The following is a 21426-nucleotide window of genomic DNA, read 5'->3' as shown; positions in this document are numbered from 1 at the left end:
AGTTACTAAATTGGGATCCAATTTCGTATCCGTTCTCGAGAAATTGTGCGAATTGAAAACACTGTCCCTTAAATTATGCCTAACCATAATATATTCTGAATAATTGTTTCTGAATCTCCGGGCATTTTCTCTGCATACGTATGTGCGCCTTTCGTTAGTGTCTAAACCAAGTGTTCGTTACGATTAACCCCTGTCTTCTGCAAAACTCTTCTGCTTTCTCCCCGCGGCCATTTCTTGCTCCTAAACCGTAGTGCCCCACCTCACTACCACCTTTTCCTTCGCCTACTTTCGCGTCCACATTTCCCATCACTGTCAGATGTTTTCCTCAACAAACACCCGTAATATGTCATCTAAGTGAGGGTATACCCTGTCGACTTCTTCATCCCTATGATGGCTTGTTGTCATGTAGACCTGAGAAATGACCATGTTCGTTAATTTAGCTTTGAATACTACGAACCATATTTTACCAGTCACTTGCTCTCTGTTTAATGTGCTTCTTTTTTCCTGTTTAATCAATGTTTTTGCCACCCTTTGCTGGCTCTCATCCCCTCCAACGTACGAGGGTCATCCGGAAAGTAGTACTCGTTCGTGCCGCATGAAGTGCTGACGACGCGAGTAGCCGCTGGACGAGGTCAGATAGCTTCAGTGGCTTGTCTGCCTTCTCTGAGCCAAGTTGCGTGACGCTAGCATTGCCTGTGTTGTTTCTGTGATTGTTTACAATGTTTAAAAAAATTGAGAACGCCGCCAGTTGTGAAGTGAGGGCAGTGATTAAATTCCTCAATGCAAGAAACGTTCGCCCATGTGATATTCATCGCCAATTAAAGGAGGTGTATGGAGACAATGTAATGGACGAGTCGTCTGTTCGGCGGTGGTGTCGCAACTTCAACATGGGGAGGGGGAACACACACGACGATGAGCGTTCGGAGAGACCGTCTGTCATTACAGACCAACTGGTGAGCTCAGTTGACGAATTCGTGAGGAACGATCGGCGCGTCACAATTGATGACATCTGTGAGCATTTTCCCAATGTTTCTCGAACAATTGTTCATGAAATTGTTAAACACCATCTGCATTATGCAAAAATTTGTGCAAGATGGGTCCCTCGCGTATCTCAATGAGCTGGCGGCGAAGGACTATGCAGCAGGAATACAGAAACTTGTCACACGTTATGACAAATGCCTTAATTTGCTTGGAGATTATGTTGAGAAGTAGTTTAAAGTATCCTCTTTCAAATAAAATTTTTTATGTTTGTTAATATTTACTTTTGTCTTTTTATTTCACGAACGGGTACTACTTTCCGGATGACCCTCGTATATTACTCTATAAATGTCACTCCATTGATCTCCACTATCCTTCTATCTCTGCTCGCAAAACCTTAAGCATCTATACGTCCTCTCTTCATCTTTCGGTTTATATATTGTAATTGCGTCCTCAACATTACCCAAACACTCATAATCTGTATTCTCGCTGGTTCACTCCTCTTCGTCATCGGAGTCTCTACCGCTTTGCAAGGATTTCGTAAAATGAGGTCTGTGAAAGTTTTGCTTCTTCCGCAGCCAGGCATGGCACATGGTCGAATGGGATGAGCCCGGTTAAGGTCCAGAACTCAGTCTCATTCTATATTCATCCTAACCATCATGGAGTGCATGATTGAGCAGGTTTTCCGATGCTTTCCTCAATGGTGTTCATGACGCAGAACCATCACTCAATGGCCGCCCCACTGAGGCCAGACGGCTTGGCAGACTCCTCACTGAGGAACAGACGCTGCGCGGGCTACCTTTCGTTTGCCTCCTAACCTTCGACCTATATGGGTGACTCTACCTTGAGGAAATACATAGCTCCCGCCAGCACAGCTCTAGGGGTCATCGGAACGCAGAGGCTCTTCCATCACATCAAGGTTGTAGTCCATGAAGAGGGGCATAGAAATTATTCATCTATAATTTGAACAGGAAAAAAACCTAGAAATGAGGGACTGGAGCGTTTCACGGGATAAAAATATGTAGCTGGAGCATATTTCGTTACTATGTAGTATCTTCAGTAGATGTTATAATGGAAAACGTGAGAAGTAAATTAAAATCCATAAAATCTTAAACTCTAGCCTAAACTGTGAACTAAATCATAATTTAAAAATTAAGAGAACTTACCACTCATTGCTAAGGATAAACAATATATGGATAGTCTTAATCCCCTTACGCACACACATGTATGTACACACATAGGTAATAATTTCATGAATTTTAGTAGACATTTATAGAACTTCCGTCAATTCTGCAAAATACCTCCCAATATGAAAATTTTGATCTGACAAGCAGGACCCCGTGATTCCTTACGTAAGCTTCATTGGGATTCGCACCAAGAAAAGAGAAAAAAATTACGAAAGCAACCGTTCTAGTGAGCTATTCCAGAGTGTATTATATTTTCACTCAGAAATAAGAAGGAGTTTCTTGTCCCCCAGTTCAACGCTGTCTATTAACACGACGATTAATTCATAGAAAAATGGGCCATTTCGCCATCCAAACATAGGCGCTCATTCCATCTTAAAAACTCACCCTGTCCACGGTGGGATTCCACGTTAAATGAACTCGTTCGTGGCCAAATGTGGCTGCGGTGACGGAGAGAGGGTGTGGGAGGGCGGGGGGGGAGTTGAAGAGGGGAAATTCAGGCGCGTCGGTACAAGCCTGCTGGCTTACATCCGGCCGTCGCCTGCCACCGCCGTCGCAACGCTTACTGTGTTGAGGGGGGAAATAGTACCCGCTCGGGAGTTTTAAATACGCACGGATCCGTGGCGCTGGCGATCCATTTAGAGAAAGCAGGTATGGAAAGAGAAGTGGGGAAAGGAAGAGAGAGATATAGCGAGAATAAGGGAGAGAGGAAGAGATGTGAGGAGAGCATGAAATTTTGGAGTATTTAAAGGTCTATGGCCACTAAGGAAAGAGGGAAAGGGGTGGCTTTGCTCTCGGCGGACGTGAAGGGTGAGAGAATCATGGCGAGTCCATGGCGAGTGAGGAAATCAATTGAAATATGAGCGACGGAAGTGAAAGTACAGGACAGCCGTGGCCAGAATGCCATTAAAAGTTTTAGAGGGAGGGCTGATATATTTCCGGGTGTACACCACTGGGCACTGATAAATCGGCACGCTCCGATGATGGCGACCGGGGGAGGAGAGGGGAGAGATGGCGGAGAAAATCCCAATTAGCAAGCGACACACAGTCAGCGGATTTTATCGTTTTTAACATTTGCTTACGGTATTTTATACGAGATAAAATAAAGGAAGGAGAAAGGCGACTCGTTTTAATTCTCAACGATTCAATGCAATGAAATGGGTAGGAGTTCAATAATTCAGCATTGCATCATTGTTCCGATTATGACTTGAATCATTTAAAATAAAGTGCCTAAATAAATTCGTATTTTCCCACGCTTCCTCGCTGGATTAATCCCGCAATGCATTAAATAACCTTATTTCATACTGTCTAAGAGATAAAAATCAGCATTTCAGAATAATTTTACTCCAGCTTGCTCTTGGGCTCATAAGGTTATGTAACACTACATGAGTTTTCAAGAGTCACTATGATTCTACTAAGTTTCACTTCTCACTAAGTCACTAAGTTTCAATTCTCAGACAATACCTTTTTAACAATTGTTTGGAAATGAAAGTTTTATAGTTTATTATTATATTTACACCGTCACGTTCGCCACTCTTGTTTCAAAGAGAGGCAAATCAATAAAGAACAAAAGCTGAATTAATACCATCAGCCACAGTTACCAACCAGAAAGTTAGATTGATATGGGAGTTAAAGGTTCATTTAATATACAGCCTAGCAGGTTTTCTCAGCCCTAATTTTCACATCAAAGTAGGGAGGCCAGTTGATTTGCCTGAACCACCTGAAGTTTCCCCGGAAAAATTACACCACTTGAGTAAAGCTGAAGGTAATATTGTCCTTATCTGGAAGATCCGGGGTCCTCTGGTGAGTAGCTTCACACGGAATAAGTGTTACAATGCATACGTATATTTCCTTTAATTCATACGGTTTACGCAAGTTTTTCTAACCCCCCTACTTTTCGTGGGTGTTTTACTGCGTGGGTTTATACTAGGGAAGGAACGCCATTCCTTCCTTGCTTTTCCCACAAACCTCATTATTTGCATAGACTTTCCGTATTTTATTGCTTTCTTTCTTCACTGTAATTTACTTCGTGTATGTTTAGGTGTGCAATTCATTTATATATGTATATGTATGTACATGTATATATGAATGTTTTTATATGGATATATTTTTTTAGACGTGCAAATATGTGCGGAATGTGCAGGTATATCTGCCTGTCTATATGTATGTTAGTGTATGCACGTAATTTTAAATTTGATGGCTCATATTATATATACATATGTATATATATATATATCTATATATATATATATATATATATATATATATATATATATATATATAACACTTTTTGAAAGTCTCACAGAGGTGAATAATAATGTATAACACTGAGCACTAGTGGACACAGACAAAAACACAGAAACACATAAGTTTTTGTGTGTTTCTGTGTTTTTGTCTGTGTCCACTAGTGCTAAGTGTTATACATAATAAATAGATAAATAAATAAATAAATAAATATATATATATATATATATTTATATATATATAGATATATATATATATGACGATGAGTTAAATGGAAGAAGGGATTACTTGGTCTCAAATAAATACCTCTATCTATCTAACGTCCCTACCACACCCCTCAAATATATATTGGCTCCTTAATCCTAGCTCAGCTCACCTTGAAAATTACGTCTTTTCAAATCGTAACTTGAATTGGAAAACAAAATGGTTTACATGAACTTCACTAAAATTATATCATTCGTGGGAAGAAAAAAAAAGGTTTCGGAATATTAATTATTTCATACTTTGATACACACAAATTTTACTCTTGCGTTCCAGGAAAAAACCTAGAATACAGATTAATGATGCCAAAAGAACCGTCTTGGACTAAGGGCACTCGTTTGATTAGGCGGAAAGCTAAAACATGTTCAATGAGAATTCTTACGAGTTTTCTGAATCATCGCGTACCCATGTAATTCGTGCGTGAGTGAGATTTACCAAAAACAACCCTAGGGCGTGAGCCACAGGTGTTTTATTTCCTCACTCATTGCAGATCAAAAACGTTATTTTCATTTCTATTTTCATTAAAAAGTGAGGTGTGATGAGTAAATAGAAGAGTGTGTCACTTGAATCAGTTTCAACTCGCCTTGCCCTTCCTCTCACTTTCTTTCTCCTTCCACCCATTCGCAAATTGGCTGGAATGAACCGCGCGGAGCGAGGCGATTACAACACAGACATAGCTCAAGGCCTTTGCGCTAAAAGTAATGGCTGCGAGGATAGCGAGGCTTTGATAAAAGGAAGGATGAAAGGGGAAACAAAAGCCATCCGCAGAATGAGATATGAGGTGAAATATTTTAAGGTGGAGGCAGAGGAGGAATATATATATATATATACACACACACACATTCAAACACGAAATCCCGCCAAACGGCGAGCAAATACTCATTTATATAGAAACAGATATAAGGAAAAGGGATAGGAACACACATAAAGGACGCACACAGGAGAGGTGGGGAAGGCGGAATCAAGCAGATCACGAATGCAAAAACATTTCCCAGACCGGGATGTTTTTGCATTCGGGATCTGATTGATTCCGCCTTCCCCACCTTTCCTGTGTGCGTCCTTTATGTGTGTTCCTATCCCTTTTCCTTATATCTGTTTCTATATATATATATATATATATATATATATATATATATATATATATATATATATAAAAATATATATGTATAATAAAGGAGACAGCGTTTTGCAAAGAACCAATACGTTTGTAATGCAGGTAATCCACGTAAAGGAGAATAAACCCATTTTTCTCCGGGGTTGAATGAAGTGGCCTGCGTCACCATTCAAAAAGAAAAGAATGTATAACCTTCGGGCCCCCAGAGGTATATTTCAACATGGAACTCCGACCATCTACTAAGAAGATAAAACGACCCAGAAGGCACCGCCCACGAAAGGCTTTAAAATATGCAAACATATGAGGTTCATCAAAGGGCTAGAAGAATTAACAGTACCTATTTATTTATCAACGGCAAATTTATCATTTGCATACATACGAGCGTGGTCAGCCAAGAATATGAAGGTTATGTCACGATAATATGTGCAACATACGTGAAAATAGAACAATGCGTGTTTGTTTAGCTTGATTTACGGTAAATTCTTTTGTTTCAAAATTAACTATTTCACACAAAAGAATGTCAGAAACTAATTACTCGATTAACATCACATACGTAGTACTGGAGTGGTGGAAGTTGGTGGGTAGGTTCATCACACCATCACATTAAATATGTGTATGCATGTATGCATACGAATAAAAGGGTTATACGAGGGTCATCCGGAAAGTAGTACCCGTTCGTGCCGCATGAAGTGCTGACGACGCGAGTAGCCGCTGGACGAGGTCAGATAGCTTCAGTGGCTTGTCTGCCTTCTCTGAGCCAAGTTGCGTGACGCTAGCATTGCCTGTGTTGTTTCTGTGATTGTTTACAATGTTTAAAAAAATTGAGAACGCCGCCAGTTGTGAAGTGAGGGCAGTGATTAAATTCCTCAATGCAAGAAACGTTCGCCCATGTGATATTCATCGCCAATTAAAGGAGGTGTATGGAGACAATGTAATGGACGAGTCGTCTGTTCGGCGGTGGTGTCGCAACTTCAACATGGGGAGGGGGAACACACACGACGATGAGCGTTCGGAGAGACCGTCTGTCATTACAGACCAACTGGTGAGCTCAGTTGACGAATTCGTGAGGAACGATCGGCGCGTCACAATTGATGACATCTGTGAGCATTTTCCCAATGTTTCTCGAACAATTGTTCATGAAATTGTTAAACACCATCTGCATTATGCAAAAATTTGTGCAAGATGGGTCCCTCGCGTATCTCAATGAGCTGGCGGCGAAGGACTATGCAGCAGGAATACAGAAACTTGTCACACGTTATGACAAATGCCTTAATTTGCTTGGAGATTATGTTGAGAAGTAGTTTAAAGTATCCTCTTTCAAATAAAATTTTTTATGTTTGTTAATATTTACTTTTGTCTTTTTATTTCACGAACGGGTACTACTTTCCGGATGACCCTCGTAAATAATAACTTCGGCGGTCACCATGGCTGAAATTCAGTGAATTGCCTTTCGAATTGTTTGACCACTCACCGCATTCACCAGATCTGGTCCCCAGCGACTTTTTCCAGTGTCTTAGCCTTAGAGTTTTGCTTGGAGGACCGAGATTTTCATCGGGTGAGGAGGTTATTGAGTGCGTGAACGCCTATTTTGTGGAGAAAGACGTAAACTACTATTAGGACGTGTTAAAAAAGTCAAGGGCATTGCCTGAAAAACTAACTATATTGACTCAAAAGGAGATTATGTTGAAAAATGAAAATAAATTTGACGGAAATACATATAGTTCATTAATTAGGCCGGAAGCTTTACAGTCTACCCACGTAAGTTAGACATTAAAAGGAGAAAGGGAGCAGGACTATGAAAGGGTCAAGAAAGTTCATTTCCCTGCTCTTTAAGGTGAACTATGTCCAGAAAAACACATTGGTTAAGTTGAAAAAGAAAATAATTGCACTTATTTCTTTGGGAATTATTACTAGAACGGATGCGACTAGGGGTAGGGCTCTGGGGAGTACGGGGAAAGCGTTGACATCTCTCCCTACGAAGCTGGCTTGTTTCACACGGCAGTGGACAGAGCACGAATTGACTCCACTGTTTTATCCGATATCGTTTTCTCTCGTCTGAGTGGCAAAACAATTCGCTTCCGAACATTTTATGATTGCATGAGGGGGGTGTGCCACTGCAAATCCTTAGGGAGTGGAACGCGGTCATATGAAGTAGGCCTACCGAAGTGGACCATTAAACGGGGCGGCGCCTCCCGTGTCAGTGAACTTGACTGCCGGATACGGGTTTTACTCCATTGGAGAATGGTTTCCAACATCTCACCTAAATTTAAGAGGAGTTGTTCATAAAAAAGAGGATAGAGGAAAACTCTCAAATGTTATGCATGTGAACATAGCAATATGTAGAACTAATTTTTTTATATGATCAAATGGTTCTCGTTCAATTACAATGACCAAAGTGTTTATTTCATATCCTAGCCGTAAGCGACTTAATTATCTGATCATTGAGTTACTTTATGTTACATTTTGAACATACCTCGTATATTTATATACGTATTAAGATACACACACATTTAATTAAGGTTAAAAGAAGAATAAAAACTAATACTCAGGGACTCCTCGTATCCTGATTAAGGCAGCTGGGACCACCGAAATAAAAAAGTGAGTTGTTTTTGTTTTGGTTTTGCCATTATTTTTATTTCCTTATGATTGTAATTAAATACGTGTGTAACAAGAATTAGTGAACACCATAAAGGTGCTATCTGTACAAAATAAACATAGGAAAAATTGAATTTACCACCCTTCGGAAGGATTCTAAACCAAGGTCATTTTAAGTGATAGCAAAAGGTTATGCAATTACAATGGTTGCATCGATCGGAAGAAATTCCATCTGCCAAGATTAGAGGCGTAAGCTGACAGTATTTCTAAAATTATCAAAAATAAACTTTTGCAAACTGCAAAAATCATGTCATAGTACTCTATGCGAAATGTTTACGAAAAGTAACTGGTGAGAATTCGATCAAGTTACATTATCATTTTATTTATTGCATATAAAATGCTTATATGGTAGTGTATGGATGCGTTTGGTTGTTATCTGAATGTTTATTGACTATAGTAGCGGCTATAGAATCTTAGCTGAGGGATATTCAAGCAGGATGCAAAGTTTATAGGAAAACCGCAAGTCGAAATGTGGAGTAAACTGACCTTTCAGTGGGCATTCCAATTTTCAAAAGACTGATTATCCAAAGTAAAGTCTTCCATAAGAAAGCACTAGGGTTTGAATAATTTAATTAACAAATAACAGTTGCTGTTATTTACCAAATCAACAATTTCAAAATTTTACTTAACGTTCCATTGAAGGAATTGGTAGGCCAGTGTTGGCTATTTTAATGAAGTCGCGAATTTGTATTAATAAACGCAAGGTTTTGGTTTAATTGTTTGGAAAACCAAATACATCTCAAAATCTCATCTCAGTTATTCATTAAGTTTAAAAAAAATGTTTTCATATGCCCAAAAAGTAAGATTAAATGGCGGTCAACTGAAGGAAAATGCAAATTTCAGAAAAATTGAAATCTTACGCTTAGCTCGCCGCTGAATCTGACCTTAAATATCCCGTGAGTATTTCCACGACCATCATTATACAAGTTTTGCTCAGTTCCTTTTCTGCATTCTCGAGAAAAATATCCATTGTAAAAATTTAAGGTGGTAAAGTTTTCTGCCATTGTTTGCCCTTCATAGCTCGTCGTGTCTAAGGAGATTCACTTTCTTCCAAGGAGTTCTAAGAATCGTTTCGCGTGTTATAAAGTATTTAATCTTTCTTTTCCTCCCACAATACTATTATTCATTCTGAATATATTATTTTCGTTTCCTCATGCACCTTCACTGATTTCTTTCGTTGTAAAAACAGCAATAAATTGCCGAATGCTAATTTCTTATTTTATTTCTTTAGAGCGGAGTGTAAAATTTGATCGTAAACCCGTGACGTGAATTAGAACGAATAGACAAATTTGTATTAATAACCTCATGGTTTCGCTATAATCGTTTCAGTCGCCAAATATATCTGACATTCCCGCAGTAAATTAATTTTTATTTTCACTCTCACGCAACAACTAATCTGAGAAATATGCTCCTATATACCTCTGATACGTCTGACTAATAAGGCATATTCGATAATACAGCCAGTAAAAGAAAAAGTATTTTATCGTCAAAAAAGTTTACAAATTATCGTTATCCTTAGTATATTAACAATAAGATAATCTCGATGTCCATTATAAGTGGGTTTCCTTTACTTGCTAAATACAATGAATATGGGAAATGGAAATTGAGAACAACAATTTCATAGGGATTAAATTCAAGGAATTCAAATTTTTGAAAACTCATATTTCATGCAACGATTAACTTGCCATGCTTGACTTCTCCCTTACATTATTCCCCCAAAGAATTTCGATATTTATATCCCATAATATTTATAAATTTTACCTTCTATACCATCCCTAACATACCATAAGTCTTCGAGGGCCTCTATTTATTCTGGGTATACTATACATTTCCAAAGGACTAAGTTTCTGATCCGTTTCAGGAGGACCGTTCTGCGTATTGATATTCTCACATTAAACTTGAATGATTGACTATAAATAAACAAATTCTCCGAAAGGCCTCCGACGCTTTTGTTATTCTAATTTTGATGGTAATCGAGCTCTATCCCAAGTATTGCCACTTTCCAGGCAGGTGAGATTTTCTACCTTTTACCTTCTCTATCCAATTAAGGTAACATCTACCTTCTAGCTTCTCTTACCCGTTAATAAGAAATTCACAGTATCCAGCTGATTTTTAACATTATGCATTTAGTCTTTTCATTCAAAGATAGCATTTCATACACCAGAGTTTTGATTAATAAATATCACATAACTCTTAAATACAGCAGAAATGCATGGACTCAAGCTGTATTCATGCTGTGTTCTACTTCCTTCCTCTCTCGTTTCATCCTTTATTCACGATATCAGAGACTTAGTCCTTTATCGCTTCTTCCTTCCTCTCTCGTTTATTTTTCAATAAATGCGGAGGAATCTTATTTAAATGAGAAATCTCACCGCTCTCCTTATTAAGTCTATAAGGAACTTGATTCACAGATTTATAAGTCCATCTGGTCTTTGTTAGTATCTTAATTAAGTTTTCAAATCCCTAATTGTCTTAGAAAAATGCTATTAAATATTTTTAAAGGAAAGGTGTTATCATAATTTTGTTTTTAAGTGATGACAAACGGACAAAATTTTTTGGGATAGAAACTTGAGGGAATCATATTTCTAACAATATTCTAAACTTAAATAACTCCATGATGTGCTAAATACCAAAAGTAGATGTTTGCAGATGCTTTATGAATGCCACTACCGGTTATTCACGCGTAAAGAGATGAGGACGGATTGATCTCAATTTTATCATTAGCTCAAAGGATTCCTAGAAAGCTAAACTTTCGATAAATTTCGCAGACGGATATTCATATAATTGACATTTCTCATGAGTAACTTAACTTTATTTGAATTTTTTACAAAATAATCAATGCATAATCTCATTGTTCATCTGTAATCACAAACAAACTCCGGAGACTATAAAATTTAATCTAAAATAGAAATATTATTAATTTTCAAAATTGAACAAGAAAGAAATTTTAAACGCATGATTTTGTTATATCATATACAATGAACACAGAGTTAAAATTGATTATGCCTATAGCCAAAATTAAACTGGGAGATTTGGACTCCAATTTGCGGATTAAGGCTTAAGGCAGCTAGAATTCCTTTGAAATTATTAAATGCTTTTTTCTAAATTTTATCATTTATACTTAAATATTTTTTACCCAAAAGACGGTCAATAACAGAAATAATATGCTCACATTTAAAATGAGCAAAAATTGAAACTCTATTCAAAGGAAATGAATACATTAATATGGAGCGCTTTTGTGACTGCTCGACCGGCTACGAAAGCAAGACGGAGAAGAAAAATTATGAATTTTTTTGATTTAAGGACATTTAGAGACGCGAGAGATGATTATATCAACCGTAGAGTAGATTAAAATTTAAATTAATAGCTTTTAACTTTCTTTTACTCGTTAACTGTAGCAGGCCCCACAACTGCCAGAACTAAAAATGAATTCACACGAATTATTTTCCGCTAAGCATGACACAATTTCCACTGAAAGATTTTTCTGATACATAGACACTATAGACAAGCATCATGTAAGAGTTTATCAGAATATTTTGCGACAATATCACCAAGACATATGGACTTTTAAGCTATATGGGCTACGAGTTTTAAAAAAAATTGTGAATTTTGGATTAATATTTTGAAATTGGAATGTTCAATTTAACTTTTTTATTAAAAATATAAAGACTTGAATAGCAGTTTCAATAAATTTGAACTCACTTTTATGCTCACTGACTAATTTCTCCTCATATTAAGCCCGAAATAAATCTGATATACTGGTCTGAATTATTATCTGTCTCTCACCTTTACTACGGAAAGACAGTTCTCTAACCTTCGCAGCAATCCCACTTCAACACTAGATTAATTTTAAAGATAAAAAACACACACGCTTTGTGCAAATGTATTCAAAATGTGAAATAAATTTAGGCTTTGTTTTTTCTATGGAAGAAAAATTGCTTTCACTCTTAAAATTGTTAAATTGCATTCTTATTTGCAATAGCCTATAAATTTAGCATACTTTTCGAGGGAACCTGGAGTCTAAGTAATGCCACAATTCTAAGCCTAACACGACACAAAATACTTCGATCCGTGTTTCAACTCCAAATTCCATGCATCACTTCATTCCTCTCATCAATCCGTCCAACATTCTTTCTCTCCCTCTTCCTCGCTTACCCAACATTCTTCCAGCCCAGCACAGCCTTCAACTCTCGATTGCCACTCAATATCTCATACGTTAATTCACCATTCCATTAGAGTTTTCATTCATCAAACTGCACAAAAAATAAACAAAATTATTACCAGTAAAATGCAAATTTGCTTACAGAAGATAATTAAATCCCTCTAAAGAGAGAAATGAAATGTCAAAAGAAGGCCTGGTACTTTTGCATATTAATTGCTATTACTGATAATCTATTTATTTTTTCAGTAAAAACGAATAATCGAACGATCCACCAATTTTGAGGGATTTCCATGCAAAAATTTCCAACAATTTTTATTACGCAATCTGCTATGCTCCAAAAATGTTTTATACTGAGTTATATGCAAATGGTACACTTAAAAGGTTCATAAAATATAATAGTGGTCACCATATATTTTTATTCGAGCCTAAATCCAACGTTTCAATACGCATTATTCATGAAGTGCAGGTAAAACTTAAACGAGTATGTGGAATAGAAATGTCCATTATGGGGATATTTTTCTTTTATTTTGGACTTGCGCCGTTATTACCTCTAGAATGGAATGCACTCAGAACCAATAAGGGTAGAGAATATTTTCCTGGCAGAGTAATTTTTCCCATCGTCGAAAGTGGTCATCTGCAAAGTGCATTGCTTTGTATTTTTACAGTCAAAACCATACTGCATATGCAATTTGATTCGTCGCACAAAAATCAGCGCAAATCCATCATGAAAACCAGCATAAGACAGCATTACATTTCCATTAACTTGGTAGGTATCATATTTTTAATATTCGATGAGGAATAAATTAGCTGCTGATTACATTGCCCCCATTGCATGCCTTATTGCATTGCCATTTCTCCACAGCGTTTTTGTGGGGTCAGTGCGGAGATGAATGGAAAAAGTAAAATTGTCGTAGAAGATAAAGGCAAGAAACAAAAGGCATTATATAGAAGGATAGAGGGTTGCCGAGATAAATACAAAGGAGGCAGGGGAAATGGATGCATGACATTTTGATAGGCGATGGAATGCTAAATATTGTAGTACAGGGGACAATGTTCAGGGGGCAGACAAGGTAGGGAGAGGGAAATGATAGGCATTAGTAGACAGATAACCATAGGATAGTTGGACGAAATGAAAGGAGGGAGAAAGTATGCCCAGTATTGGTTTACAAATATTGATAAGGTCTTTCCCACAATAGCTGATTGTACAAGGACCTGTACACTCCCAACCAGTTTAAATGAAAATGAGAAAAAAATGTATAAAATACAATCGCTAATTCACTGAATGCGTTCAAATTTTGACAAAAAACATTTCAGTTCTGGTTGACGTTTGATTATATATAGTGCTTGAAAAAATGTTACATTATGATTACTCAAATGGATGTGTTTCAACTGATTCCTCTCATTACGAATGTGCCAAAATACTTTAGGTTTGTCCATAGTATATCAATTACATGTAATTAGATTTAAACTTTCCCCTTGGTATGCGTTAAAACTGCCAAAAAAGTTTTAACCGAAACTCATTAAATCATCCTATTACATCCTCGAAAAACTTCTTCAGCAGCGTATTAATAGTGGTGGAAACGTCGGCAGTGTACCTCGCATCTTGTAGTTACACTGCAACTCATTTTAGCTCTTTCTTTCCAACAGGTTTTACTCCGTGCTTTTCCTTTAGTGTGCTCCCACTAGATATCATTTTCCTCATCAGAAAGCTACCATTCTACTCATCATATTCGTATCAGAACGGATTCACTCATTCTTTGTTCTTAGACTTGCATTGTCCAGCAATGCTGACTCGTAAGCCAGCCCGCCAGGACACCGCAGAAGCGGAATAAAGGTTTGATGGAAAACCAACAAATCCAACCCTATGTCTCTCTTAACCCGTTCGTAACGAATTTGGTCCATAATTGTTTGATTAGTCTCGCTGGAGAGATAAAAACATGTAGTACAGTTTACTCTTTTTCCGTATGTATCTGAATATGAGATACATCAGCGGTCGTTTATGTCGGTCTCCATGTGCTCTAAGCAATATACCCTATTATAAAGCTAAGAACTGACTCCATAATAGTCACCTGGAATACATTTCGCTACCCAAACAAAACATCGAGCTAGCTACGGTCACTGCTCATTTCATCTCATATATATTTTATGATCTATTTTTAAAAAAACATGAGTTTACTCCGTCTTCTGCTTTAATGTACTTTTATTCTTTCCCGTTTCCAAAAAGATTTAGAAGTTCTCCAGCACGATCTGCACCCATATTTTTGAAAAATAACATAGATTTCATTATGGTTGTGAATAAATTTATTCGTTTGATTGATGGTAGTAATAGCCGTATTTCCTCTCAAGGTTTTTTGCACGAGTTGCAATGTATAAACCGATGGATCATGACACAGTTCATTTATTATTATGAATGATAAATGTGGTTTGGCACCGCGGGTATTTTTTTTAACTCAATAAAAGATTCATGAACTTGAATTGATAATTTGGCTAGGGTTTTAAGAAACTGTGGTTATTTAACAATAATTTGCATAGTTTTATTTTATAAAATTTTGTTGGAGTTAATTATATTTATATTTTAAAGATACGTGTTTTTTCACAGTAATTTCGGCTCTTTTGACTTTAAAACTTGATCATTAGATAATCAAAATGATTACAAATTTGTATGCCAAGATAAAGAATTGTAGAGCTGGAATGATACTGAAGGTAATGCCTATATGTCCTTCCAAATGCGTATATACTTAACCACTTACAATCAAACAGATTCATCCATAAAACGTATAAGAATATAAGAGCTCACTTAGAAACTTAGGAGTAAGGATATATTCTTGACAACAATATCAGCATACAATGATAAAAAATACTTAAAAATCTAGAGAATGCACGTCCCTTTTGAAAGGGTATTTTCCTTGCGTTCTCTGATCAAAAGCGATTAAACAGAAAGTGTAAAGTTATTCATTGACAATAATAAAATAATATAAATTAGTGAGAAAGAAACTGCATGCCAAAATGTCTCATTAGGATTCTTAAATCAAAGATGAATGTTCTGTATCCTAATAACCTTGACAAAAGTTTGGTTTAATGTAATTTCAAAAGTCTTCGAAGGATATTGAATGCCACCATTATTTACGATGACTAGATTCGAACTACAACATATAATACGAGTCATTTTTGCGAGAAATTTCCACCCAGGTATTACAACTCCAGGTAAACGGGATTTAAATACTACTAGGGCTTACTAAAATATATCGTTCTGTTTTCTAACGGCCAGCGTATGTGACCAGTATATATGTCCATAGTATAACCAGTACGTACATGTATAAGAACCGCGGAACTAATTTTATTCAGTGAGAGGAAGAGAGAGAAAGAAATGACTGGTAGTATTTAATACCCAGAAAATTATATGGTATTTAAGATAAAAACAGGAAATCATGAAATTCAAAAATAAAAGTATGCATATTTTCAAATAGATATTCATATTTGGGGAATTTGCGATAAGGTAATCATATACCCTTTCCCTTTCATATGCCTAATGAGCGCCATGAACCAGATTTTATGCGACCCGTCGTGTCTTTTGAAAGTACTTATTCTGCGCCGTTTCCGTTGAATAATATAAAACTACCAGGCCGACCTAAAATGGGTCCCACGCCCGGAAAAAAACCAAAAGAGCAGTAAGTAAATATCTCGACGGTTTGCCCTCAATGGAAACCTCTTGATGAGATCATGACAATCCCAGAAATCAATCTAGCCCTTGACATCCATGTTTTAAAGGTCAAATGATCAAAACTGCAGAACACTTATTACAACGAGCATACGAACCACTCTAATAGATTTAATATGACATCATTCGCCCAATACAATGAAACAATGAAAGAAAGATAAGATAGTCAAATATTGATGGAATAAAATGAATAGTAGGTAATTATTTATTTATGAACAGAATGTAGAAAACTTTTACTTCATGCCAAAATTAAAATGACTGATACAAGTTGTACGGGGCTTCATTTTAAGAGTAATTTAAGGCACAAAGAGTGACCGTAATAGTTGGACGAGGGAAAAGAAAATTTAAATATACGTCGACTAAAATGTAAAATCAGCAGTAAATGGACGTGTATATAATCAAAAAATTATTGCTTTAATATGAAGCCTGATATTTGTCGCCGGGAAGTTAGGAACGCATTGTGAGCCAAGCAGGCTTGGTCTACGAGGAAGTGGGTTGATTTGGGTTAAAGACCAGGAAAAGGGAGTATTGAAAACTTGGAAAGGAAGTCCATTCGAAAACTAAGTTCTGATGAGGCTTACTTTCAGGCATGATACAGTTCCGCACGACGCCTTCTACTCGAGCAGTGAACCACGCGCTTTGAGTCCTCCAAAAAACCTTTTAAAGTCAAGATTGGCGGTTGAAAGTGAAGAGAGAATTCAGCTGAAGGCATTAAAATGATCTTTGAAAAAATTGGTCAAAGAAACTGTTTAGTTAGAGCGTGATGCATTTCCGTTTTTTTGCACGTTGTGTAATGCCACTCCACTTCGCAAAATGTAACTTACGACTTTAAAGTTGAACAAAAAAATTGCTTTTGTAATTGATTGCGACTTGAATGATTTAATTATAAAGGCCATCATCTCGTCTTTAGCCATTGATTAAAATTTCTGATTGGAATGGTGCGGTTGCTAACTTACAGGATTTTGACTGAGCGGCCTGGGTTCAAATGCTGGAGAAAACTAATATTTTTCAGTGATAACCTGATCCCTACTTGAGGTGCTTTGTGGAGAGTGCTTTGAGTGAGAACGACGTCCGTCAGATGGGGCGTTTAACCGCGGGCCCTTGGCGTCTTTCGACAAGAGTAGGCTAATGCCGACGCCGGGCTTCTCTCCACCCTTCATCCTTTCCTGTCCATCCCTAATGGCGCAAATGACCTTAGCTGTCAGTTGCCTCCCATAAATACTACTACTACTACTGACATTTATTCTATCGCGACTTCCTTGAATTTTCAGTCCTCTCCATGGTGTTCAACAAGGACAACTGCTAAACATCCCCGATGAAATCAACCCTTAAATTTCTCTATTTCTCTTTCTCTAACAATACTCTACTTTCATACTACACATACCAGGGTGAAGAACTATACAGGGAAATGTCGTTTTTGACAAATATCCACACAATTGAAAATATATTCAATTCCCATGCAAAAATAGCTTCCTGAAAGTTGCTGAAACACTTTTATGGCATGCTTTTGAAGCGAGTATCTGTACCAGGGATCGGAAACTTTGAAAGACAGGGTAAAGAAGGATGAAAGCGATGTGGACAGTAAGCACTGTCGACTTCAACTCTCTGTGTTGTTTAAGTCGATAACTGAGAGTTGAAGTCAACAGCTGCAGTAAAAGATCCAAAGAAAATCAATGGGTCAGCAGATTAAACATATTGCAAGGAGAAAATATCGATGCATTCGAAGAAAAAAACAAAGAAATCTGGTATAATCAATATTTATTGGTCAAATAGGAGCATTTCCTGAGGACATCGAGAGGAGTATCATAGTTTCAATACCTAAGAAAATGATCTAGAGATATAAGGAATGCTTGATTCTGGTGTTCAATGCGTCCAAAATTACTAGCACAAATGATTAGAAAATTATGAAAAATGAAATTGAAGAATTCTGACGGAAATCGGATTCGGATTCGCGAAGGAGAGAGAAGCGAGGGAACGGTACACCTATTGGCACCAGGAGAAAAAATAATGTAGGAAGATATGCAGTCACATGTGGCATTCGTGAATTTCAAAACGGCCTTTTACGACGTGAGTGGAATGGGAGATTGAAATTGCTGGAAAAACTTTTTGTCGACCAGTTCGACACATCAGGAATGAAAGATGGCAAAAATATAAAGAAAATAAATCACGTCGGCAAGCAGTCAAACTGTTACAAGCAATATGCAGTATATTCTTAGAAGGAGCAATAAATAATATACCCAAAGAATACGCTTACAAAGTATCAAGTTGAATGGGCGGGACCTACTGGGATGCACCGGAGATGTCTCGGTGGCTCTAAATTTCATATAAGATCGTAGCAGCAGAGCAGAGAATTTGGAAGACGTACTAATGGACCGTGTACTTAACGGATATGGCATAGTATTCGCCAAAAAGAAAACAAAAATACTTATATTTGAAAGGCAATCTCAATTAACGTACCGTGGTGAAAGAAAAGAATTTATATCAAGCAGAATATTTCAACTGCCCGTGATAACAAGAGAGAACAGATCGGAATAAACAGTGAAGGGAATTTTGACAAATGAATAGATACTGATGATAATCCCAAACTGAGTAATATTAAACACATGGATTTAATACTTATTGTATTCCTGGAAGGGGTAAATTCCATTTATAAGGTTGATCAGAGAGGAAAACAATGCTTAGAAACCTGATGGAGGTGACGGATACTGAAGATTATATTTTTCAAATGGGGCGGGAAACGAAAAATTGTGTGTATGTGTTTTTTTATAAATATATATTATATATACATATTATATGTATGTGTATATATATATATGTATTTATATATATTATATATATATATTTATATACATATATATTCTTCTCAATTGGTGGTTACGCCACACGTTGGACAGCAATTTCAAAATAACTAATACGAATTTTACGTTTCTTTTTTGTCCATATTTAAAACGACTATATATATATATATATATATATATATATATATATATATATATACAGACACACACACACACACACACACATATATATATATATACATATATATATATATATATATATATATATATATATAGTATATACACACACACACATATATGATAAAGCAGAACATCTAATACAATTGCTGTAGCTTGGAGAACACAACACACATTAAATACAGAGACGTGGAAAAGAACATTTACATGGCGAAGATCTGCCGCTTTTGTCAACACCATTTTGTCAACAAAATATAGCTCTTCTTTTTCTGTGGACGGTGGCTAAAGGTCACCGCCGAAACAGGTCTGCGATTGTTTGAGTGTTCTTTTCCGTGTCTCATATAATATCATATCATAATGTAGTATGAAAGGGAAAGAAGAACCCGACGGCTTGAGCACACCTTGAGGCACAATATTTGATAGGATCATAATGGATTGGAAAACAGAGAAAGCCCCCACGATAATTTCCGAGGGGAAGCAGGTAGAGCAATAAAGAGGCATTTCAAACGGACGAGCTATCAGGAAGTAAGCCTGTTAGCATTGTAGAGAGAAAAATGGAGGGTTGCACATAACCATCCTTCGGATTGAATTACAGATATTAATGTATTGTTTAAATAATTTATGCGACAGTAAAAGTGAAAATTTATAGCAGTTGGATACAATGGAAATAAATAGTTATGTCATCAATTTACTCTTCCGATAAAGTTGAAACAAGTCGCTTTTATTAATGATGTAATAATACGGGCTTGTTAAAAGGTATAATGAAGATTGACAATATTTCCCGATAGAATGCATTAATTATTAAAAGCTATCGTGTCAATATGCATTTAAATAACATAAAATATAATGAAAACGAAGCTCCATGCGTACTTTAATGACATCATTTTCGTGCATCATTCAATTACGGCCAGCATTAATAACCCTGCACGTGTCCTCAACTGAGTTGTAATAAAACGACGGATCGACTTCGTTTCTCAATGAAAAAAGTATCTGATAAAATAAACTGCCGGGTACATTTGCATAGAGTAGTCTCAGAAGTTTTCCATTGGACCTACAATTTTTAAATGACAGGGTTAACTTAAGAAATACTTGATATACTCATATGAATTTATGATGGTATATCTGATGAAAATTCCAAGCCGAACGGATTTTGAAATTTATTTCGGGAAAATCTCATATCGGAAATCGCACTAGTGAAGTGAGAAAATCTAAGCAAGTGCGGAATGATAAAAAAGAAATTATTTTCATCGTTGCACAAATGACAATATTTGTTCTATCTTTCCTATCATTTTGGAGTATACGAGCACTTAAAAAGAGTTATTTTATACACGAGCCATAAAACGTTGGAGAATAGGGTGTTTATATTATTTATAATGATTAGCTTGACCGTTTGAATTACATCAAATCAATTTATAACTTGGGTACAAGTCAATACAGTCATTATTTCGTAAAATTACGTTCTTTTAATATTTAAATATTTTTCTATTACCAATTATGCTTTAAAACAAAAATATAACGCGGTCAAACAAATGCTCAAAGTGGAATTAAGCAAATTAGCACCAAATGAAATTGATTATGGAATCTTTGTCTTCAATCCTAAATGGGCCAATACGATATTGAAGCACATTTCAGTATCGATATTTTTTTCAAATTATCCTAGTGAAAGCATTAAGCTCTCCCTACCTAGATTCTTACCTCGCATATGCGGAGTAGGTGATTTTTTATTATAAATCTGCGTTCACTTTAACGTTCATTTGCAATGCTTTTAGGGCGAAAAAAATTCGAAAGTAACAACCACTCCCGTGAGAAACAAGAGACGTGAGGTGAGAAGGGGACGAGGGTGGCGATGAGAAACGGTAGGTCTTGATATTAAAGTGAGGGCGTGATCGCATACTTCGAAAAGGAAACTTAGAAATCGAAGAATCGATCGCAAAGGGGAAAAGCCTTTCACCGACCCTTTTTTTTAAAAAAAAAAGAATGGTGGAGGTACCGAATACTAAACACGAGTGAGGAGGAGAGTTGAACTCACCTCTCGGTGACGAAAACACAAATTTTTCTCCAAACTTATCCCGAAACATATTGATCGAATGGATTAAAAAAATATCGGAGCAAAAAAAATGAACGTACATAAAAGA

The 21426-nt window shown here is 36.6% G+C and overlaps 1 long non-coding RNA gene across 1 annotated transcript in view; it reads right to left on the bottom strand.

Annotated features, from left to right (window-relative positions):
* Positions 1-21426, bottom strand: part of LOC139688048 (uncharacterized) — a 54206-nt gene that overhangs the window by 32401 nt on the left and 379 nt on the right. The window lies entirely within an intron of this gene.

This window comes from Hetaerina americana, unplaced genomic scaffold (genome assembly GCF_022747635.1).
Source record: "Hetaerina americana unplaced genomic scaffold, ioHetAmer1.1.p SCAF_2, whole genome shotgun sequence".
NCBI lineage: Eukaryota > Metazoa > Arthropoda > Insecta > Odonata > Calopterygidae > Hetaerina > Hetaerina americana.
This window is presented reverse-complemented; position numbering and strand designations above follow the sequence as displayed.